Source organism: Hyperoodon ampullatus (genome assembly GCF_949752795.1).
Source record: "Hyperoodon ampullatus genome assembly, chromosome: 6".
NCBI lineage: Eukaryota > Metazoa > Chordata > Mammalia > Artiodactyla > Ziphiidae > Hyperoodon > Hyperoodon ampullatus.
In genome coordinates, this window is record NC_136919.1 from 34,758,990 (window position 1) to 34,781,706 (window position 22,717).

The 22,717-nt window shown below is 43.8% G+C and overlaps 1 pseudogene across 1 annotated transcript; it reads right to left on the reverse strand.

Annotated features, from left to right (window-relative positions):
- Positions 1 to 15,948: 15,948 nt before the first annotated feature.
- On the reverse strand, positions 15,949 to 17,147 carry LOC307054652 (splicing factor 45-like; annotated as a pseudogene). The gene has a single exon. The product of its transcript is annotated as a splicing factor 45-like (transcript).
- Positions 17,148 to 22,717: the final 5,570 nt, after the last annotated feature.

Sequence of the window (22,717 nt, forward strand, 5' to 3'; positions counted from 1 at the left end):
AACCCGTGTCCCCTGCATCGGCAGGCGGACTCTCAACCACTGTGCCACCAGGGAAGCCCTGTTAGCATAATTTTAAAAAACCTTAAATTCAGGTCAGATTTCTTCCTTATTACAATCCTTCAGTGGACCTTGGTTCCTCATCCAGTTACCTGGGGTTCTGTTGAACCTGTGTTTTAGCAATCTCTACCAATTGCCTTGCTCTAAAGGCCAATGGTGGTCCATGCCTTGGTGTTCTTTGACCTAATTTCCCACCTATAGTGCATCTGCCTTTTGCCTGGCCAGTACCTCCTTCCTTTCTAGCTCAGGTATCACCTCTACTCTGGACTCAACAGTCCCACCCCCCCATCCTCACTCTCCCTACTACCTCCTTCATAGTGTCATGGAGTGAGTCACACGCTTTTGTTCCAACACCTCTAACCATTTGTGGTGTTGTTTTCATTATCTGTCTGCCTCCCTCTGAAGACCTTTATATTCCTTCAGGTTACAAATAAGGCCCAAGTTCTTCTGTGTTTACAGACACAGCACGTAGCACAAGTCCAGCACAGAGTAAAAGACAGTGGATGTTTATAGAATGGATAGACAGATGGATAGTTGGAAGGATGGATGGATTCATTTTTAGAAGGATGGATGGACAGCTGGATGGTTGGATGGATGGATGCATGGACGCATGCAATAGTGAACTTCAGGTTGCCCTTTCAAATCCAGGTCTTCTTCTTCTTCTCTGTTTTCTCCAGTGGCAAAGTAATTAAACATTTTTAGTAGAATACAGAATATAGGATTAACTTCTTTCCCCCTTAGAATAGTATACTCATTGAGCTGTAGAGGAAATACAAGGTCACCTCTATCAACCCCCTGCCTTCAGACCTGTCAATGGGCCAGTCATTTTACTCTTAGATTATATTAATAACATTCCAGTTGGTAGAAGGAACCCCTTATACTGAGCACAAGTACACCTCCCTGAAACTACTGCACTTGGGTCCAGTTTTGTCTTTTTGAACCAATGTAGATGAGTAATCCCTCTTTCACAGGGTAGATTTCAACATATGAGATCATGGCCTACCTTATTCAAGACTCTGCTGCAAGTGACAGAAAACTCAGTTTAAACCAGGTAAATAAAAAAGGGCAGTTATTGCCTCCTATGAGCCAACTGCAGAATGGCAAGGATGGAGCTGTCCCCACAGTTGACTGGCCCCAGGCACTCCATCTCTCCATTTCTCGGCTTGTCTTCTATTTGTGTTTTGCTCCATTATTTCAACTTCTTCCAGATGGCTGGGAATCCAAGTACCACCATCTCTACAAACACATCCTTTAACTTACAATCCAAGGGAGAAAAGGCAGAAACCCTAGGGCAGGGCTTTGATTGGTCTGGTTCAGGTCACATGTCTGTCCCTGTGGCTAGAAGTCAGGGTACTGCAATTGAAACTGAAACCATGCATCTCAGATCAGGACTTGAACCCATGCGGCCGGGACTTGAACCCGGCCAAAACCCACAGTCTTCCAACTGAGATCACACGCCTGGTTTCAGGACTTAATGAATTTCAGGTTCTTGATGTCTCATCACAGAAAGAATTCATTGAGGGGCAAAGTGATAGGTAAGAAGTGGATTTATTTAGAGAGAAACACACTCCACAGACAAAGTGTGGGCCACCTCAGATGGTGAGAAAGGCACCAGGGTATGGGGTTGTCAGTTTTTATAGGAGTGGGTCATTTCATAGGCTAATGAGTGGGGGGGGGTATTCCAGTTATTTTAGGAAGGGGCGAGGATTTCCAGGAGTTGGGCCACTGCCCACTTTTTGATCCTTATGATAGGTCTTGGAACTGTCATGGCGCCTGTGGGTGTGTCATTTAGCTTGCTGTTGTGAGAGTATACTGAGGCTCAAGGTCTAGTGGAAGTTGACTTGTCTGCCATCTTGGACCCATTTGGTTCTAATCAGTTTATGTCATGTCCTTGGGCTATGTCATTCTTTCAGAGGTTGTGCCCTGCCTCCTTCCCTCCTGTTTCAAAACCCTCCTCCAGAATCACAAGGAATAGGAAAGGAGCAGGTCCTCTACAAAGCAAGGGAAACAGTTACCAGAATAAGAAGGCAAAGGATTCTGGTGAGACCAAAATAGGACATCGGCCACACCCTGCATTCCTCTTACCTTTATACCTTAAGATTTTGAAATTTGAGATTTGAGAGCAGCCCAGACCGTCCTAGGTCCCCCCTGGATACGCTCAAGTTTGTCAGTATCCCACTCACAATGTGACCCTCTTCCCCCAGTGGAATCCTGAGGAACACACTGTGCCTCGAGTGATCTGATCTGCACAGGACACAGCAGATTTCTTGGGTTCCTTGTTCTGAACATGACCATCCCAGTGCCAGGCGTATAGTGCATACTCTAGAAATAATGAATGCATCAAAAGATAACCATGATTCTCAAGCCAGTCCTGCCTAAACATTTCTCCCAAAGGCAAATAAGGCAGCTGTTTTGCAATTGGTAAAATATAGCAAAAGAGACACAACGAGTTGCACCGAGAATGAGGGAGCGTGTGGAGGCTATGGCTGGGACACCTCACCAGGTGCGCCTGGCGCCCCTGCTTGGAGGGAGGGCTCTGTCCTCCTCTGAACTTTCAGTTCACTGGAATCAGCTCCTCTTCCCCAAAGGCAGCAACACGGGAAGATGAAGATGTTTACAGAATAAAAACAAAACCCAAAAAACTGCATGTCCTTTTCCTGCCTTAGGACTTTGGCTTCAAGGGACAGAAAATTCAAAATGACAGTGACCTAAATATGAAAGACTGTCATTTAAACCAAGTGCAGAGGTAAGAGGTCAAGGCTGGAATGGCAGCTCCACAGTCCCTGGGGACCCAGATTTGCTCTTGTTTCTCCACCATCGTCTTGGTCCCAAGTTCCCACCATCATTCCACCATTCTAACAGAAAGCAGGAGGGAATAGAGGAAGCAAGAGGGTGAAGGTATGTTCCAGCGGTCTCAAGATTTCCAGAAAGCTCCCCTAACACTTCCATTTACATCTCATGGTTGGAACTTAGCTCTAGCTATGAGCGAGGCTGGGAAATAAGGTTTTTATTCCAAGCAGCTTTGTACTCTGTTAAAGCCAAGGGCTCTGTCAGTATGTAAGAGACAGGAAATGGATGCTGGAATGGGCAACCGGGATCTCTGTCAACGCTGCCAGGAAGGAAAAGCTGATGCTAAAGTGTGAAGGCAAAAGCAGGAAAATTAGAACGTGTCCTGCTGTGGTCTGGGCTACAGTCCTGGTAGGGATGTTGGAGAGGAAGACTTCAGTCCATCAGTTACGTTGCCAGAGCATCTTCCGTGAAATTAACCAGACCAGATTCAGGATGTGATCTTGGTTTCCTGTAACTAAACTCCCAAGCGTGATATGCAAGGCATTCTGCACCTGCCCAGTTCTACCTCCTTCGTATAGCAGCAACCTGCCATTCTCCTGCACTAGGACCACACCCAGCTCCCTGTCATTTCTAAACACGCTCAGGCCAGTTCAGTTCCCCTCCCTCCACACGTGCAGTTCCTGGTGCCTGGAAAGCACTTTCCTCCCCTCCTTGTGTGAAAACTCCCAAACACTGAGCTTTCGAGTTGAAGCTCACAAGGACCTCCTCCATGGGTCCCACCATTCCCTCCTTTGTGATTGCTAGAAGCCTTCCTCAGATTACCTTTGCTTTCTCGTCTTTATCTGTATGTGTTTTCCTCATCACCAACCACCCTATTTAAAACAGCAGCCCCCATTTCCCTCTAGACCCTTATCCTGCTTTATTTTTCTTTGTAGCAATTAATACCACCTAACATTTTACGTATTCATTTTTTTCCATATGTTATTGTCAGTCTCCTCTCATTAGAAAGTAATGTTTCCAAACTCCTGGAAGATATTTAGCTTAGGGATTTCATGGAAAAATGGGCAGGGGAGTTTCTTGGGATTCTCCAAATCATGTTATTCCTCTAAAAGATCTAAAAACTATTTTTTCATAACTTTACTTGTTTTAAAATGATAATGAGTGACTCAAATAATAAACAGGGAATCAATTTTTCTGTGATACATTTATGCCAAAATTTCAGAGATGTTCTGTTTAAAAAACCTGACGTATTAAACAAATACAAGTTTTGTGAATCATGAACCAATGTGTTGCGATGAGACTACATATTTCAACAACATACAAAAATGATTTCTACCTGATATTTTTTTTTTTTTTTTTTTGTGGTACGCGGGCCTCTCACTGTTGTGGTCTCTCCCGTTGCGGAGCACAGGCTCCGGATGAGCAGGCTCAGCAGCCATGGCTCACGGGCCCAGCCGCTCCGCGGCATATGGGATCCTCCCAGACCGGGGCACGAACCCGTATCCCCTGCATCGGCAGGCGGACTCTCAACCACTGCGCCACCAGGGAGGCCCTACCTGATATTTTTTTTTTTTTTTTTGTGGTACGCGGGCCTCTCACTGTTGTGGCCTCTCCCATTGCAGAGCACAGGCTCCGGACGCGCAGGCTCAGCGGCCATGGCTCACGGGACCAGCCGCTCCGTGGCACGTGGGATCCTCCCGGACCAGGGCACGAACCCGTGTCCCCTGCATCGGCAGGCGGACTCTCAACCACTGCGCCACCAGGGAAGCCCCCTACCTGATATTTTTGATAAAAGATTAAAAGAGAACATTAACACAAATTAAATACTCTTTTATTCGTTATATGACAAATATTCCAGGTATAAAATTTTTTTCATGTTGCATTGATTTGGTTGAGTTGTTAAGAGTCCAGAAGCATCTTTAAGTTGGTACATGTTCCTTCATACATGCTCATTTCCTTAATAATGAAAATATTATTTGAGCTGCCTACTTTGTTCAGCTCAAATATTGCCTCAGAGAGGCCTCCTTGGGCTGCATGGTTCAAAGCAGTAGCGCCCCACCCCTGTCTTCTCTTTCTCCCTTCCTCCCTTACCAATAGGAGGTAAGTTCTAAGAAAAGAGGAGTGACCATTTGTAAGTTGCAACCAGGCCCTCAAAACTCTACGAGTTCAATGTGAGTCCACACTGCAAGTGGGCCAACCCTTAAAATATTAGCAGTAGCAATAGTAAGTAGCAATAGTAATAACAGAGCTATTTCTTTTTAGCTCTTATTATGTACCAGGCGTCGTTTAAGTTTTTAAAATTAATGGTTTCTATGGGAGTAGATAGGATTATTACCCTTCGTTTTATTGAGAAGGTCCCAGAGAGGATAAATAACTTGCTCAAGGTCATGCAGCTAGTAAGTAGGAGAGCCAGGTGTTGAATCTAGAACACGTGCCTCCAAATTACATACTTTTCACTCTGACATCTTACTGCCTCCAGAACAATTTTATTCTACATACAACATGGTGTATGTTTCCAGGGGAAAGCTAGGTACGTACTCACTGCCTCTTCTCTGTGTTAGTTAAACCACACAGAAGAGGGGTGTGTTTGGTTTTGGGATCCACTAACTGGAGCCCTTTGAGAGAGGTCCAGAAATAAACCATGAAAGGTGGGGCTGAGAGCCTGATGATGCTTGACCTGGGAAGGAGAAAGCGTGTGATTGCTTCCCTACTTTCTTTAGGTCCTTGCTCAGGTCAGAGAGACACTGTTTCTGATCACCATTCAAAATGGCAACCTCATCACCCTGGTCCTTCTCCTGTTTAAGTTTTCATCATAGCCCTTATTACCACTTGACATTTTCTGACACATTTATTCTTGACCAAAGTCATTGTCTGTCTCCCCCACTAGAGAGTAAGCTCCATGAGTTCAAGGATTCTGTCTAGTACCATCTTTCCAGGGATGAGAACAGGGCCTGGTACAGAGTAGACATTCAATATACTTGTTGAGTGAATAAATAAAATACGAGTCCCCAAATAAAATATTTTCATTTGTTGACATACTATTCTAGTCCTTGTCCAGGAGTAGATTCAATTAGTATATACCTAGAGTAATATCACAGTGAGAATTTTATATCCTAAATTTTCCACTGATATTGAGCTAGGCATATTTTTCTTTTTGCTGAATTTAAACTTTACCCTCCTCTTTCTTTTCCTATCTCCACCCTCCCAAAGGCAATTAATATTAAAAGTCTATCCTCCCACATCTTTCTCCCATATAATCATGTACCTGTATGACACGTACATGTAAGTTTTTTCATCGTTTTACAAATGGATATATTATATATCTCTTCCATTCTGCCTTTCTCACCTATGTATGCAAGTATATACTTAAAGATATACTTACATACATAGATATACTTCTATATCTATGAAGATATAGAATAAACATTTAAAAAGCCCACAACATACTTCATGGTATAACTGTTTCAGCAATTTATACATTTCTTATGGACAGGTATTTCAACTGTTTTCCATTTGTTGCCATTTCTATCAGTCCTGTAATTTGCATTCTTACATGTATATTCTTTTGACTTTGTGTTTTATTTCTATTTGTTATATTTTATAAAGTGGGATTTCTGGAGTATTAAGGTGTGCAGTCAGAATAGATTTGCTAGATTACTTCCCCAAAGAGCTATAGCAATACACATTTCTGTCAGCAAAGGCCAAGAATGCCCTTTTCTCTCTGCAACCTTGTGTGGGGAAATAAACCTTCTCTGGATTTCTCAGTGCTCCTGTAAAATGCTCTAGCCTCCTGAGACATAGAAATGTATTTGGTATAAAGACAGGATGTTTGCCTTCACTTCTCCTAGGCACGTTTTGCTTTTCGTACACTATGAGAATTAGATCTATAGCCATTTGCTAATTCCTCTAATCCAAAAGGATAACAAAATTTCTCTTATCTCCCCAAATGGGACAAATGACTATAATCTGGACTAGATCCCTAGGTTAAGCTTCCAAAGTGTCAGGAATACTGGACCACTATTTCCCTAGTGTTTACGTTTCAAAAGGGAAGCCCAAACCTTGAAGCCATCTCTTGGTAAAAGCCTGAGACACCTACTGGGCTTAGCTGGCCCTTGGAGAGAGATTTTTACATTCCAAAAGGTCAGAGTGAGCAGCCAGGATCCTTCCTATCTCTTCTCCAAAGGTTTTTCTCTCTCCTTCCCAGAGAGGAGGGAGATGGCTGCCTCTCTCCTGTATACAAATGGAGGAAATACTTTTTTTCCATCCCTTGTCTATGGAATGAAACCTGCCACTCACAAGAGAATTTTTATCAGCCCTCACAGCATTACCTGTGGGTCTAGGAGTCAGGGACTGACACTGCACTTTACTCTGACTATTGATCTGGTTGCATCAATAAAGAACTCTTTTCTCTGACCCAAGTGCTCATGCTTCTGCAGTGTGTATATATATATATATATATATATATATATATATATATATATACACACACACATATATATATATACACACACACACATATATATGTATATATATATATATATATATATATATATATATATATATATATATATAAACTGTGCAAGTGGGAGAACATTCCAGACCCTTCACAGTTTTTGACACAGCATCCTGCCAGCACTGGGAATGTTCATTCTTTTTAATCTTTGCCAATCTAATGGGTGAAAACTGGCTTCTCACAGTCTTCTATTTTCCCTTCTATCAGTGAAATTGAACATATTCCATTTTACACATTTCAGTTACCTCGCGTGTGCATCTGTGTATGTGTGTGAGAATTGCCTTTTCCTAAATTCTGCCCTTTTTCCAAAGTTTTCCTTGAAATTTTTCTTATCAGTTTGTATGGGCTGTTTTTATGGTAATAGAATAGCTATGAATATAGGCTGACAGTGGCTCTTCAGCAAACGTTTTGCAAGTACTTTTTCTTCCAGTCAACCTTTCAGCACGACATTTGTCCTCATCCTGCTATTCTTCCTACATGCTTTGTCTGCTTTTTGTGTGCTATCTAACAGGAAGAGGGTCCTTAATGCCTGCTACTTGCAGGTCCGAATGCTAAAGCGAGTGCCAACCTCTTAGTTGGTGAGAAAGGGGCTAGAGTCACATGGAGAGAGGGTCCTTCCTGAGGGGCTTCCTGTAGGGAGGATGTGTCCATTGAAAACCTCCTGTCTGACCCTGAGTCTGATACGGAGGAGGAAACCTGGAGAAAAAGACACAGTCAGTTTCTCTGCTAGAGACGCTACTCCCGAAAAGGGAGAAGGTCATGGTGGGGATGTCCCAATGGCTGGTCACTGCAGCTTGGGGCTTGGGATGCACACTCCACCCTGGGTTAGGAAGAACTTCGACATCCTGACTTCTACTTTATCACGGGTCACCGGGCAGGCAGTCAGAAAGCAGAGCCTGCCCCCTCGCCTCACTCCCCTGGAGTCAGGGGGTAGGTGCCCAGAAGAACAAGCTGAGCAAGACCCAGAGCCAGCAGGAAAGGAATATGGTGCCAGCAGGCTGTGTTTGGACCAGAAATGAACAGGATGCGAAATGGGGCTGAAACCGCTGAGGCAGAGACCAGGGAAGCGGGACCCAGTTTCCATGCTGGATGCTGAGAGCAGGAGATGGACGACGAGGACCTGGGTATCCTTGGGGAGTGTGGTTCGAAAGGTAGAGGAGGCACAGCCGAAATGCCACTCGGGGCCAACAGGCAGCCTGCTGGGCACATTCCTTCAGTAAAGTTTCTTTCTAAAAAGAAACCACATGGTAGCTGATCAGAGGATGAGGTTTCTCTTCCAGATGTAAGCTCTGAGTGTACAGAAGTCAAGAGGAACCCAGGGCTTTATGAAAAATGGATATTCCTCGCCCTTAAAACTTCCAGAAGCTAGTAAAGACCGAGTTTCTAGGGACAATTGGCCGTAACACAGCTTGGGGGCCAGGAGGGCACGCTGACTCCAGAGAAATGTCAGCAACATCCACGGTGAGGCTGAGGGAATCTGCCCCTTGCCTGGGCTGTGGCTGGGGACTCACTGCCATTTTCCTGTTGGACCGCCAGTACACATGTGGGGAGGCCTGGCTGCACAGTCTCAGAAATCTCATTCTTTCCATGTGTCTTGTTGGCGAGGTTTCCTGCCACCCTCCTGGAGACTGGACAGAGCTGGCAGCAAGAAAAGAAAGACAAGTCAGGGCCATGCTGCTCTAAAGAGGCATTTGGGGTTATTTTCATGAAGGGATGGGGTAGCCGTGAGGGTGGTAGGCCAGGCAATAACTTTGCCTCTTGCCCAGATGTATAAATGAGAAGCATCAGACTACAGGCTGTCCAGCAGAACTTGCCATGAGGGTGGAAACAGTCCATATTTGCACTCTCAGATGTAATAACCACTAGGCACACGTGGCTAGTGGGCACCTGGATTGTGACTATTAGAACTGAGAAAGTAGATTTTTAATTTTATTTGATTCTCATTAATTAAAACTTGAACATAAGTAGCTAGCATAGTGGCTAGTGGCTATCCTATCGGACAGCTCAGCACTAGAGTATAGGGGTCAGGAGTTTGGGCTCTAGAATGAGACAGAGAATCTTGTTTCCCTCACTTCCTAGCTCTGTGAACTTGGAGAAGCAACTTAACCTCTTGGTGCTTCCCTCTCCTTTTATCTAATCTGAGGCTGATGGTACCAACCTCTCAGCCTTAATGGGGGTGTTGCCTATTCACATATGGAAACACTAAACAAACACGTTCAAATAAGTGTCACAGTCCTGAGAATCCACACCTGTCAGTCGAGGTGGAGCTGCCAGGAATTTTCAGGTAACGTAGGAGGCAGAAAGGGAAGGGATGCTTTCTGAGAAATGGGCTTGGAAAGAGTTCAGTTAATGAGCTTCTATCTCTGATGCTTGAGGGTTCCTGGCTGGTGAAGAGTGTTTCAAGAGGCTTTCCTGGGAGGTGACAAACTTAGGATGCTCCCCTCTGGGTGGGCTTTGTGTCTGAGAGTTGTCTGCAGGGCCAAGTCCTAAGCTGCTCAAGACTTTTGACAGATTCTAATGAGACCCCAGGGGGCAGCAGGAGTGCAGTGGTGTTGGAATCCATGTCCAGAGAGTCTTGCTTGAGAGAAAAGAGAGGTGATACCAGAGGCTGGGGAAACTTTTTCCCAAGCTTGTAGTGTTGTCCTCAGGACCAGAAGAAGTCAATCCAGACAACTTGCCTTTGGTCTAAAGCTACCCTAAGGCATCCGTGATGGTACTAGTCTAGGAAGTGGGTAGGTACAGAGAAGCCAAAAGCCTGGGAAGATGGCAAGGTCAAGTCCCATTTTCCTGTCTTTTGGTGGGAACTTTTTCGTTTTTATTAGTTTTAAAAAGTTTTGTTTTTAATTAATTAATTTATTTTTTTTGGCTGCTTTGTGTCTTCTTTGCTGTGCACAGGCTTTCTCTAGATGCGGCGAGCAGGGGCTACTCTTTGTTGCTGTGCGCAGGCTTCTCGTTGTGGTGGCTTCTCTTGTTGCGGAACACGGGCTTCAGGGGCGCAGGCTTCAGTAGTTGTGGCACGTGGGCTCAGTAGTTGTGGCTCACGGGCTCTAGAGCGCAGGCTCAGTAGTTGTGGCACACGGGCTTAGTTGCTCCACGGCATGTGGGATCTTCCCAGACCAGGGCTCGAACCCATGTCCCCTGCACTGGCAGGCGGGTTCTTAACCACTGCGCCACTAGGGAAGTCCCTTGCTGGGAATTTAGAAGCAAACTTCCAGCCTGGCTTATCAAGGAAAGTCTCAGGGTGAGGACAGGATTTCACAGCTAAATGTTTTCTTAAATTCCACAAGTCAACTCCACCCCTTTGCCTGCAGGTGACCTTTAGTGTGTTCCTAAGGCCTGGGAGCTGTGTCAGATCCTGTGTTAGGTCTTGGTGACAGGGTGACACAATGATGTCATTTGCCTCCTGTAATGTTGTGATTTATAATAAGCAATATATACTTGGTCTTCTTCCTCACAGCTGTCTCTGGCACAGAGCTCCCCAAACCCTTGGAATTTCCTAATTGGTGAGAGCAATAAAGATGTCTTTTGTTATGTTAATGAGGTGACCTTTGGAAAGCTTCTAAGGGTGGGGACTGGTTGCCAACCACCTGATTAGAGGGTTGGAACTCTCAGTCCACATCCCCCCTGCCACGCCCGTGGCTGATGATGTAATCAACCAGCCTATGTAATGAAGCCTCCGTAAAACCCCTAAGGATGGGGTTCAGAAAGCTTCTGGGTTGGTGATTTGGGGAGAGTGGTGCACTTGGGGAGAGCATGAAGCTCCGAGCCCTTTCCCCCCACCTTGTACTATGCGTCTCTTCCATCTGGCTGTTTCTGAGTTATATCCTTTTATAATAAACCAGTTGTCTAGTAAGTAAAATGTTCCTCTGAGTTATGTGAGCTACTCTAGCAAATTAATCAAACCCAAGGAGGGGTTGTGGGAAGCTCCCGTCTATAGCTGGTCAGTCAGAAGCACAGGTGACAACCTGGACTTGTGATTGGTGTCTCAAGTGGGGAAGTGGGGGGTTAGTCTTATAGGACTGAGCCCTTAACCTGTGAGATCTGATGCCATCTCCGGGTCGATAGTGTCAAAATAGAGTTGAATTGTAGAACACCCAGCTGGTGCCAGACAGTTGCTTGGTGTAGGGAAAAAACCCACATGTTGGAACTGGGTGACAGATTTGGACCTCCTAACTGGACTCCTGCTTCCAAGCCTCTCCATCACCTCTCTGTCCAGCACACCTTGTGAGTTTGGTCTTCCCGGGAAGCCATTTCCCTCACGGTGCAGCCCTGTTCCTTACTACCTCCTCTCACTCCCACACTAGGTCCACTCTGCTCTCCTGCTCAGGTTCCCACAGGGTCCTCAGCTACATCTCATGCCTCTAGCCTCTCCCCTTTGGTCCTCATTCAGTATACTCTTCCATCTGTTCTCTGCCAGGAATGTCCTTCTTATCCAAATCCTGCCCGTTGGCTTAAGGCTCTCTGCTCCTGAAATCTTTTCTACTGCCCTCGCTCCCATCCCCTCTCCTTCCTTGGACTTTCTCAGCGCTTACATTTTGACCCTACACCAATCAGCAGGGCTTTTGGTTCTGAATAAGGGAGCACCTCATTTGTCTCACGGTCATAAAATCCTGCTGCTCCAGTACCCACTCCCTGCTCCCACCAGATCCAGCCTCCTGGAAGGGCTCTGGGACCCTGTGGAATGGGTGCAGCCTCTTCTCAGGAAAGAGCTTAAGACTTTTCTCCCACGTGCTCATACAAACACCCCAGAGAAGCCCCCAGGATTTATGCGGGGCGGGTGGGGAATCGGAGCACAGTCAGAGAATTGAGGCAGGAGGCTCCGAAAGTCCCCCTCTGCCTCGCTAGATCCTCAGCAGGACTCTACAGGGCATTAAGCCCAGGTGATGCCATCAGGATCAAAGCCCAGTTAGTTGCAGTACCTGGCAAACGGGATCATTACTGTCATGCATCAGGATGCCAAAGATGGATGTGCTTCAACTGAATGACTAGTTTCCTCTGCTCTCTGGTAGTAACTTACTACCAGGTTAAGCTGTTTCTTTTTTTTGCGGCACGCGGGCCTCTCACTGTTGTGGCCTCTCCCATTGTGGAGCACAGGCTCTGGACGCACAGGCTCAGCGGCCATGGCTCATGGGCCTAGCTGCTCCGTGGCATGTGGGATCTTCCCGGACCGGGGCACGAACCCGTGTCCCCTGTGTCGGCAGGCGGACTCTCAACCACTGCGCCACCAGGGAAGCCCTAAGCTGTTTCTTGAGACGCTCTTGGACCTGAAGGTTAAGACCACATTGTCAACTCAGAGAAGGACACTTGACTGTGTACTAATAGCAGAGTATGTGTCTCAGTTGTCAAAATGTTGTACCCACAGCATAAGGGCTACGAGGAAAGGTGCCCCTCTGATTCATAATTAATGTCGCAAGGTAGTGGTGGGAATAATAATTAGAACAACGGACTTGGGTTCAAATCTTTCTGCTATTAGACCCAAAGTCTGAGAGCCTCAGTTTCCTTATCTGTGAAACAGGGATAATAATGGTAACTACCTTATAGAATGTTGTGGGGATTAAGTGAAATCATGCATTTGGAACACTTAGCGCAGTTCCTGGGACAATGGAAGTGTTCAATAATTGTTAGCCATGATTGATGTTATATGAAGAGTCCTATCATAAGATAGATCTGTGGTATCAAAAGACAGACATTTTTTAGGTTTTAGTAGTAAGTACATGAAGGGTACTTAGGTAGAAGCCTGTGAAGTTTTGGTTTTCTTGCTACCGCAGAAGTGAAGTGAGCCAAGGACACTGGTGGAATGTGACCTGGGGGTCTTGCTTTAGGACAGATGACCTGAGCATCACTTCTGGTTGCCCAAGTTTTGAGTTGCCTCTTGATGCTAATGGCATTGTGATGAGCTAAGTGTACACCGTTGAAGTAAATAGTAATTGGGGTTGAGCACCTGTGGCTCATCAGCTCCCCCTAGAGGAAGGAGTAGGGTGGTGCTGGAAGGGGTTGCCAGAGGCCACTTGCTGATACCACATGGGCCGAGTGTGAGCTCTGGATCAGGGACATCTTGGATCTGGAGTTTGAAAGCCTCTTGCGCATGTACCTTCCTGTAATCTCTCTTCCAGGCATGGTGAGACTTGTGAAAATAACCCCCAGCCCCTAGTCTGTCCTGCTTGTCGTGCCAGGGCAGGAAGAACACTCTGGATTGGGGGATAGTGGTAGTCATTGCTCCAGGGGCTTCTGTGAGGGGGCTTAGGTCGCCGGTGAGTGTGGTCGTCTGCTGCCCTGTTGCATGCCCTGCCATTTGCTGCTTCTAAAGAGGGCAAAGCCTGCCTGTGTGGGTGGGAAAGGTATTATTACTGGGGCTGTTGTGGTTATTGCTGCCACCACCGTCAGTTACACAGGTGGAAAAGGGTATTTGTTGCGTCAGAAAACTGCCATCGAGTACTCAGATTCCTCTACTTAGATCAAAGAAGGAAAGAGAAAAGAAAAAAGACACTAATGGGCCCTAAGAGACCAGAATGAACACTGAAGTGCATTTTTTCAGAAACAAAGGCCAGAGAAGGCAGTGAGATGTCCAGGGCAGCCATCTTCCTGGCAAGATACAACCCTCCCCCGACCCCTAAGGCCATTTTTGGTGGCCGACTACGTGGTAGAGATCCTGCAGGTGCGGTCTGTGCATTGTCTTGTGTAATCCTTGGGACAACCCCACGATCAAGGGGTCATTGTACCTCTTTTACAGTTAAGGCAAAGGAGGCTCAAAGACCTTAAGAGATTTGTCCACTTTGATAGAGCTAGCAAATGGGAGAGTGAAATTTGAACTTGGTTCTGACTAGATCTAAAGTTTTCCAATTCATAACTTGGATGTTGCCTCCAAGGGCTCCATTTTCCTTCTCAGTAAAATGGGGGAGTGAAAGTGGTTCTAAGGCCATCCTTCTAACCCCAGTGACCACAGGTGGCAATCAATAATTGAAAAAGGGAAAGTATAAGAAAGAATCCAGTTTGGTGAAACAGCAGTTGTGTCTGAATAGAGTGATCCAGGCAAGAAGTGTGTCCCAGGGGCTGGCAGGGGGCACAGGCAACTTTGGGAGCGAAGTTCTGAGAAGGTAGGGATTGAGACACGTAGAGTCTGTCTTCCTCAGGCCATTTGGGTCCCCTGGGAAGGACATTAAAGATGCTGTCCTTTTTTGTGCCACTCTGCCCTTTCTGCTAGCCATGAACCCTGGGCTCTCACTCTTTCTTCCTCCCTAGGAAACAGGCGGGCCTGTCTAGCTAGCTTTGGGCCACCAGACTGGACTCTCAGCTCTCAAAACTATGTTTTCCTTACCACTGGATGCTTCTCCTTTTATGCCTCTTCACCACAGGCCCAGCATCAGCACTGGGGGGTTCCTGGAAAAGTGGCTGGAGACTTCATCCCCTTGTCCATGTCACCAGGCAGCTCTTGTTTCTCTGGGAACTATTGTGAATGACCCAAGTACAAAAGTGTAAATCAAAGCCTCCTGATGCTTTGAGACCTTCACACTTTCACTGAACTGGCAACATCAGCAGCTCTGTCTGCACCCACTGCACCAGTATGACTGTTAGGATTCAAACTGTCACCAGAGCTCCAGCAGACAGGATTCTCTGACCTCACCCGTGATGCCAGAACATCCCATGGTCCAGCTCAAACTCATATCCAGCAACTGTAAGACCCTCCAAGACAGTTTCTTTTTTGCAATAAAAACCCCTATGGATGTGCACTTGTGAAAAAAAATCAATTTTATTAATGTATAATTTACAGATTAAAATGTATCTATTTTACGTGTGCATTTGGTGACTTTTGACATATTTATACACCTGTATAATCAGTATCATGATCAATATAGAGAACATTTACATCATCCTAAAATGTTCCCTGTTCCCTTTCTCAATTTTCCATCCCTGGTCCTAGACATTCACTGATCTGCTTTCCGTCTTGATAGATTTGTCTTTTTTATAGTTTCATATAAATGAAATCTTCCAGTATGTAGTCTTCTATGTCTGGCTTCTTTCACTCAGCACAAAAATGTTGAGATTCATCCATGTGATCACATGTATCATAGGTCATTTCTTTTTCTTTTTTCTTTTTTTTTTTTAGTAACTTGCAGGTTTTATCAAAATGAATCAAAAAAGAAAAAGAAAGAAAAGCAAAGGGTAACACAACCCCATATCCCAAAACTTTCTAGATTTTTTAGTGCAAGAAATGCCATATCACTGAAGCACTTGAGGATTATCATGAAATCCTAGCAAAAAATGTAATCACCTCAGAAGTGGTAATAAAAAAGAGAAACAACCAGAGAGGCACACATTGTTATTTATTTATTTATGTTTTTGAATTTTATTTTATTTTTTTATACAGCAGGTTCTTATTAGTTATCTATTTTGGGTTTTTTTTTTAAAGGATTTTTATACTATATTAGAAAACTACAAAATAAAAAAGGGATCAGTCGACATATATCTTAGAAGTCCTTCCAGAGTCTCTGTACCCACAGCCATGCAGGCTGCCTGTCGCCTTGCTCTCCGCTGCTCAGTCTGCGGCTCGTTGAAGGATCACTGGTGATGACTCAGGCTCTAGTTCACAGTCACACTTGTTCTGCCAAATCCAAGACCCCGAATTTATCCAAATTGTAGAAACATGCTTTGACCACCCATCCACCTAAATACCTCCCATTCAAATAAACAACAGCTTTAATTGCTGATTCAACCCTCTCAAATTCTAAAAATATTCGTACCGCTTCATCATCAGGGGCACCAGGAATTTCAAATATCACACATTTTCCAACTTTGCCATATTTTTCACACTCTTCCTTGGTTTCAACTTCCAAGTCTTCATCTACCTCTCCTGCACCAACCATGTTCCTTAGTAGGACCACTTTAGTAGGACACTTACGTATTTCAGCTAATGGATTTGAATCTGACTTCTTGGTTGCATCTTTCTCAGTGGCGTCGCCCACGATGATCTTGCCTCCCCGCTTGCTGGTCTTCTCCACTGACAGCGCTGTGCTCAAGCCCTGCTCGTGCTTCCCCAGACCCTGGCCTTCCCGGAAGCCGTACTTCTGCATGATTTTATGTGCTACTGTGCCACCCATGTTGGGGAGGAAGGAGTTGCCGGGGCCGGTGGGGGATCTGGGTCTGTCTTGTTCCTCGTACACTGGGGGAGGGATAGCAGCTTTGGAAGACGGTGAGCGAGGTCTTGAATCCTCTGCATAAGGAAAGTCTTGGGGTAACTCTTTGTGTTTCTCTACAAGGGAAGTGGGTGGTGCAATGGCAGCTCCGCCCATACTTCTCTTCTTCCTCTCTGGCTCATAACCTACATCTTCATCAGAATCTGAATCTGGTCGCCTGGAAAACCCCCTAGCTTCATGTCTGTCTTTACGCCTCTTTTCTCTCTCTTCTATTTGTGTCTTTCCAGCTCCCGCTGTCTCTGTCGCTCCTCTCTTTGGTGCTTCACTACTTTCTCAAAATCGTTAGGAAACATGGGATCATATTCATCAGCTAGGGGAATCAAAACTTCTGCAGAAAACCCCCTGGGAACCGGATCCTTGAGGCCCACTGCCACGTGCGGCGCGGTGTCCACAATCTGCCTCTGGTCTGAAGAGGCACCTCGCTTCAGGTCGATTACCGGGGCAAGGACTGTACTTTGTTTTGTCCTCTGGCTCTTCTCCTGAGTGACAGCTGCCTTCTTCACCTGGAGCTGAGACTACAGAAGTTTGAAGTTTGGGGACCAGGCTGCTGTTTTTGAGTCACTGGTCTCCACTCCCAGGTCGTCGTACAGGGACATCTCAGTTTAATGCCGGCCCGCCCGGCCGACGCTCCCAGGCCGCGGCGGCGCTCCGGGGCCGAGGCGCCGCGGACTCGACGGGCTGGGCGCTGGGTGTCAGCCCCAGACGGCCGGACCTCTCCGGCGCCAACCCCTACGCAGAGTCCACCGGGCCCCCAGCGGCGCCGTCATTTCGTTTTTTTTTTTTTTTTTTTAAATTGAGGTATAGTTGATGTACAATGTTATGTAAGTTACAGGTGTATAACATAATGTTTCATAATTTTTAAAGGTTATACGCCACTTATAGTTATTATAAAATATTGGCTATATACCCTGTGTTGTACAATATGTCCCTGTAGCTTATTTCTTTTATACACAGTAGTATGGCACCTCTTACTCCCCTACCCATATGTTGCCCCTCCCCTCTTCCCTCTCCCCACTGGTAGCCACTAGTTTGTTCTCTATATCTGTGAGTCTCGTTTTTTTTTTTTTTTTTTTTGTGGTATGCGGGCCTCTCACTGCTGTGGCCTCTCCCGTTGCGGAGCACAGGCTCCGGACGCGCAGGCCCAGCGGCCACGGCTCACGGGCCCAGCCGCTCCGCGGCATATGGGATCCTCCCGGACCGGGGCACGAACCCGTATCCCCTGCATCGGCAGGCGGACTCTCAACCACTGCGCCACCAGGGAGGCCCGAGTCTCGTTTTTGTTATGTTCACTAGTTTGTTATATTTTTTTAGATGCCACATGTAAGTGGTAGCATACAGTATTTGTCTTTCTCTGTCTGACATTTCACTTAGCATAATTTCCTCCAAGTCCATCCATGTTGTTAAAGGTCATTTTTATTATTGCTGAGTAGTTTCAGTTGTATGGATATACTTCAATTTGTTTATCCATTCCCCTGTTAATGGACAGTTGGATGGTTTCTAGTTTTTGACTACTATGAATAAAATTGCTATAACATTTACATACTAATCTTTGTGTAGACATGTGTTTTAATTTCTCTTGGGTAGCAGCCAGGAGTGGAATTGCTGAGTCTGTGGTACATATGTGCTTAACTTTATAAGAAATTTGTGTTAGGTTTTGTCAGATACTTTTTTTTTGCATCTATTGAGCAAATCATGTGGGTTTTCTTCTTTGATTGTTAATATGGTGAAATACAATAATTGAAATTCAAACGTTAAATATTCAAACACTTGATCCATGCTGATTAACCTTTTTTATACATTGCCTGACTTGATCTCTTAAAATTTTGTTACAGATTTTTGCAATCATATTATGAAGGATGTTGGTCTCAGTTTTTCATTTCTTTGCAATGCGTTTGCCTGGTTTAGGTATCAAGATAATGTTGGTCTCATAAAATGACTTGGGAGGTGTTCTCTCTTCCTCTGTTCTCTGGTAGAATTGGTATTATTTCTTCCTTAAATGCTTGATAGAATTTATCAATAAAGATATCTGGGTCTGGAAGTTTCTTTGTTAGAAGGTTTTAAATTACCAATTGATTTTTTTTTTCTATTTTTTGGCCATGCCACGCAGCATGCGGGATCTTAGTTCCCCAACCAGGGGTCGAACCCATGACCCCTGCAGTGGAAGTAAGGTGTCTTAACCATTGGACTGCCAGGGAATCCCACAAATCAGTTTTCTTTAACAGATATTGAGATACTCAGATTTCCTATTTCTTCTTGAGTCAGTTTTATTAATTTCTATCTTTCAAGACACTTGTCTATTTCATCTAAGATGCTGAGTTTATTGGCAAACATCTTTTCACAGTCTTCTCTTATTGTTCCTTTAATGACTTTAAAGTTAGTAGTGATGTTCCCACTATCATTTCTGCTATTGGTAATTGTGTTTTTTTTTCTTTTTAACTTGATCAGTCTGGCTAAGGGTTTGTCAAATTTGTTGATATTTTTTCCTTTTAACTTGATCAGTCTGGCTAAGGGTTTGTCAAATTTGTTGATATTTTGTTTGACCATATTCTATTTCATTGATTTCTGTTCTTATTTCTGTTTACTTTGGTGAAAGTTTAGACAATTAATCTTAGACATTTCTTGTTCTTGTCTTGTTTTATTGTTAACTTTTTAAATGTATAGAAATGTATGCCTTAGGAAGTGAGAATTTCCCATAACCCATTCCCCCCTGAGGTAACTGCCTTTCTACCAATGTGCTGATCACCAAAGACATACTAAAGGACTTCACATCCCTCTAATCCACCACATGCCTTTGAACATGTGTGCCTTTGCTCCTGGCATTCCTTCAGAAAGGAATACTCTCCCCAACATTCTCCACCTGGTGAATTCATAGTTATTAAGGTCCATCTCAAATACCACGTCCTCCTTGAAATTTCCTTCAGTTCTTCCAATCAGAGTTCATTCTCTTCTCTGTGTACCACTGGACTCTGTGCATGATTGTACTATATTGATCATTGGAAGGGTAGAATTTGAATATGGCCCACTTGTTCCAAAATCCACACTTTCGTGTGCTATGCTGCTTCCTTGGCATTTTTCTATTGGGTTTTAGAGCAGTTTTCTATAATTCTTGACTTACTATACTCTTTCTGTTTGTTTTAATTGAGGTATAATTCACATTACATAAAATTCTCCTTTTTAAGGTGTACAATTATTACAGGATTTTAATCTCAAATTTCTTTATGGAAAGAATTATATTTATTTTAGTATTTCCAGTTCCTGGTAAAGTACTTAACACTCAATATAAGACATTCAGTAAATGTTTCCTGAATTAAGAAAATAAGTGTTTACCATATGTTCTCTGCTGGTATTTCTCAAATTCAGTGTGCATACAAATCACCCAGGGAGACTGTTAAAATGCAGATTCTGATTTGGAAGTGGAATCTGAGATCTAAGCTTCCAACAAGCTTTTTACATGATGCCTATGCTGCTGATCTGAGGACCACACTTTGTTCTATTTGTTTGTTTTATATTTTTATATTTTTTATTTTTTAATGTTTTTATTGGAGTGTAATTGCTTTACAATGGTGTTAGTTTCTGCTGTATAACGAAGTGAATCAGTTATACATATACATATATCCCCGTATCTCTTCCCTCTTGGGTCTCCCTCCCTCCCACCCACCCTTCCTATCCCACCCCTCTAGCTGGTCACACAGCACCGAGCTGATCTCCCTGTGCTATGCGACTGCTTCCCACTAGCTATCTATTTTACGTTTGGTAGTGTATATATGTCCATATATACACTACCACTCTCTCACTTTGTCCCAGCTTACACTTCCCCCTCCCTGTGTCCTCAAGTCCATTCTCTAGTAGGTCTGCGTCTTTATTCCTGTCTTGCCCCTAGGTTCTTTTTTTTTTAGATTCCATATATATGTATTAGCATATGATATTTGTTTTTCTCTTTCTGACTTACTTCACTCTGTATGACAGACTCTAGGTCCATCCACCCCACTACAAATAACTCAATTTTGTTTCTTTTTATGGCTGAGTAATATTCCATTGTATATATGTGCCACATCTTTATCCATTCATCTGTCGATGGACACTTAGGTTGCTTCCATGTCCTGGCTACTGTAAATAGAGCTGCAATGAACATTTTGGTACATGACTCTTTTTGAATTATGGTTTTCTCAGGCTATATGCCCAGTAGTGGTATTGCTGGGTCATATGGTAATTCTATTTTTAGTTTTTTAAGGAACCTCCATACTGTTCTCCATAGTGGCTGTATCAGTTTACATTCCCACCAACAGAGCAAGAGGGTACCCTTTTCTCCACACCCTCTCCAGCATTTATTGTTTCTAGATTTTTTGATGATGGCCATTCTGACCGGTGTGAGATGATATCACATTGTAGTTTTGATTTGCATTTCTCTAATGATTAATGATGTTGAGCATTCTTTCATGTGTTTGTTGGCAGTCTGTATATCTTCTTTGGAGAAATGTCTATTTAGGTCTTCTGCCCATTTTTGGATTGGGTTGTTTGTTTTTTTGATATTGAGCTGCATGAGCTGCTTCTGTATTTTGGAGATTAATCCTTTGTCAGTTGCTTCGTTTGCAACTATTTTCTCCCATTCTGAGGGTTGTATTTTCGTCTTGTTTATGGTTTCCTTTGCTGTGCAAAAGCTTTTAAGTTTCATTAGGTCCCATTTGTTTGTTTTTGTTTTTATTTCCATTTCTCTAAGAGGTGGGTCAAAAAGGATCTTGCTGTGATTAATGTCATAAAGTGTTCTGCCTATGTTTTCCTCTAAGAGTCTGATAATGTCTGGCCTTACATTTAGGTCTTTAATCCATTTTGAGCTTATTTTTGTGTATGATGTTAGGGAGTGTTCCAATTTCTTTCTTTTACATGTAGCTGTCCAGTTTTCCCAGCACCACTTATTGAAGAGGCTGTCTTTTCTCCATTGTATATTCTTGCCTCCTTTATCAAAGATAAGGTGACCATATGTGCGTGGGTTTATCTCTGGGCTTTCTATCCTGTTCCATTGATCTATATTTCTGTTTTTGTGCCAGTACCATACTGTCTTGATTACTGTAGCTTTGTAGTGTAGTCTGAAGTCTGGGAGCCTGATTCCTCCAGATCCATTTTTCATTCTCAAGATTGCTTTGGCTATTCAGGGTCTTTTGTGTTTCCATACACATTGTGAAATTTTTTGTTCTAGTTCTGTGAAAAATGCCATTGGTAATTTGATAGGGATTGCATTGAATCTGTAGATTGCTTTGGGTAGTAGAGTCATTTTCACAATGTTGATTCTTCCAATCCAAGAACATGGTATATCTCTCCATCTATTTGTATCATCTTTAATTTCTTTCATTAGTGTCTTATAATTTTCTGCATACAGGTCTTTTGTCTCCTTAGGTAGGTTTATTCCTAGATATTTTATTCTTTTTGTTGCAGTGGTAAATGGGAGTGTTTTCTTAATTTCCCTTTCAGATTTTTCATCATTAGTGTATAGGAATGCAAGATATTTCTGTGCATTAATTTTGTATCCTGCTACTTTATCAAATTCACTGATTAGCTCTAGTAGTTTTGTGGTAGCATATTTAGGATTCTCTATGTATAGTATCATCTGCAAACAGTGACAGCTTTACTTCTTCTTTTCTGATTTGGATTCCTTTTATTTCTTTTTCTTCTCTGATTGCTGTGGCTAAAACTTCCAAAACTATGTTGAATAATAGTGGTGAGAGTGGGCAGCCTTGTCTTGTTCCTGATCTTAGTGGAAATGGTTTCAGTTTTTCACCATTGAGGAAGATGTTGGCTGTGGGTTTGTCGTATATGGCCTTTATTATGTTGAGGTAAGTTCCCTCTATGCCTACTTTCTGGAGGGTTTTTTATCATAAATGGGTGTTGAATTTTGTCAAAAGCTTTCTCTGCATCTATTGAGATGATCATATGATTTTTCTCCTTCAATTTGTTAATCTAGTGTATCACATTGATTGATTTGCATATATTGAAGAATCCTTGCATTCCTGGGATAAACCCCACTTGTTCATGGTGTATGATCCTTTTAATGTGCTGTTGGATTCTGTTGGCTAATATTTTGTTGAGGATTTTTGCATCTATGTTCATCAGTGTTATTGGTCTGTAGTTTTCTTTTCTTGTGACCTCTTTGTCTGGTTTTGGTATCAGGGTG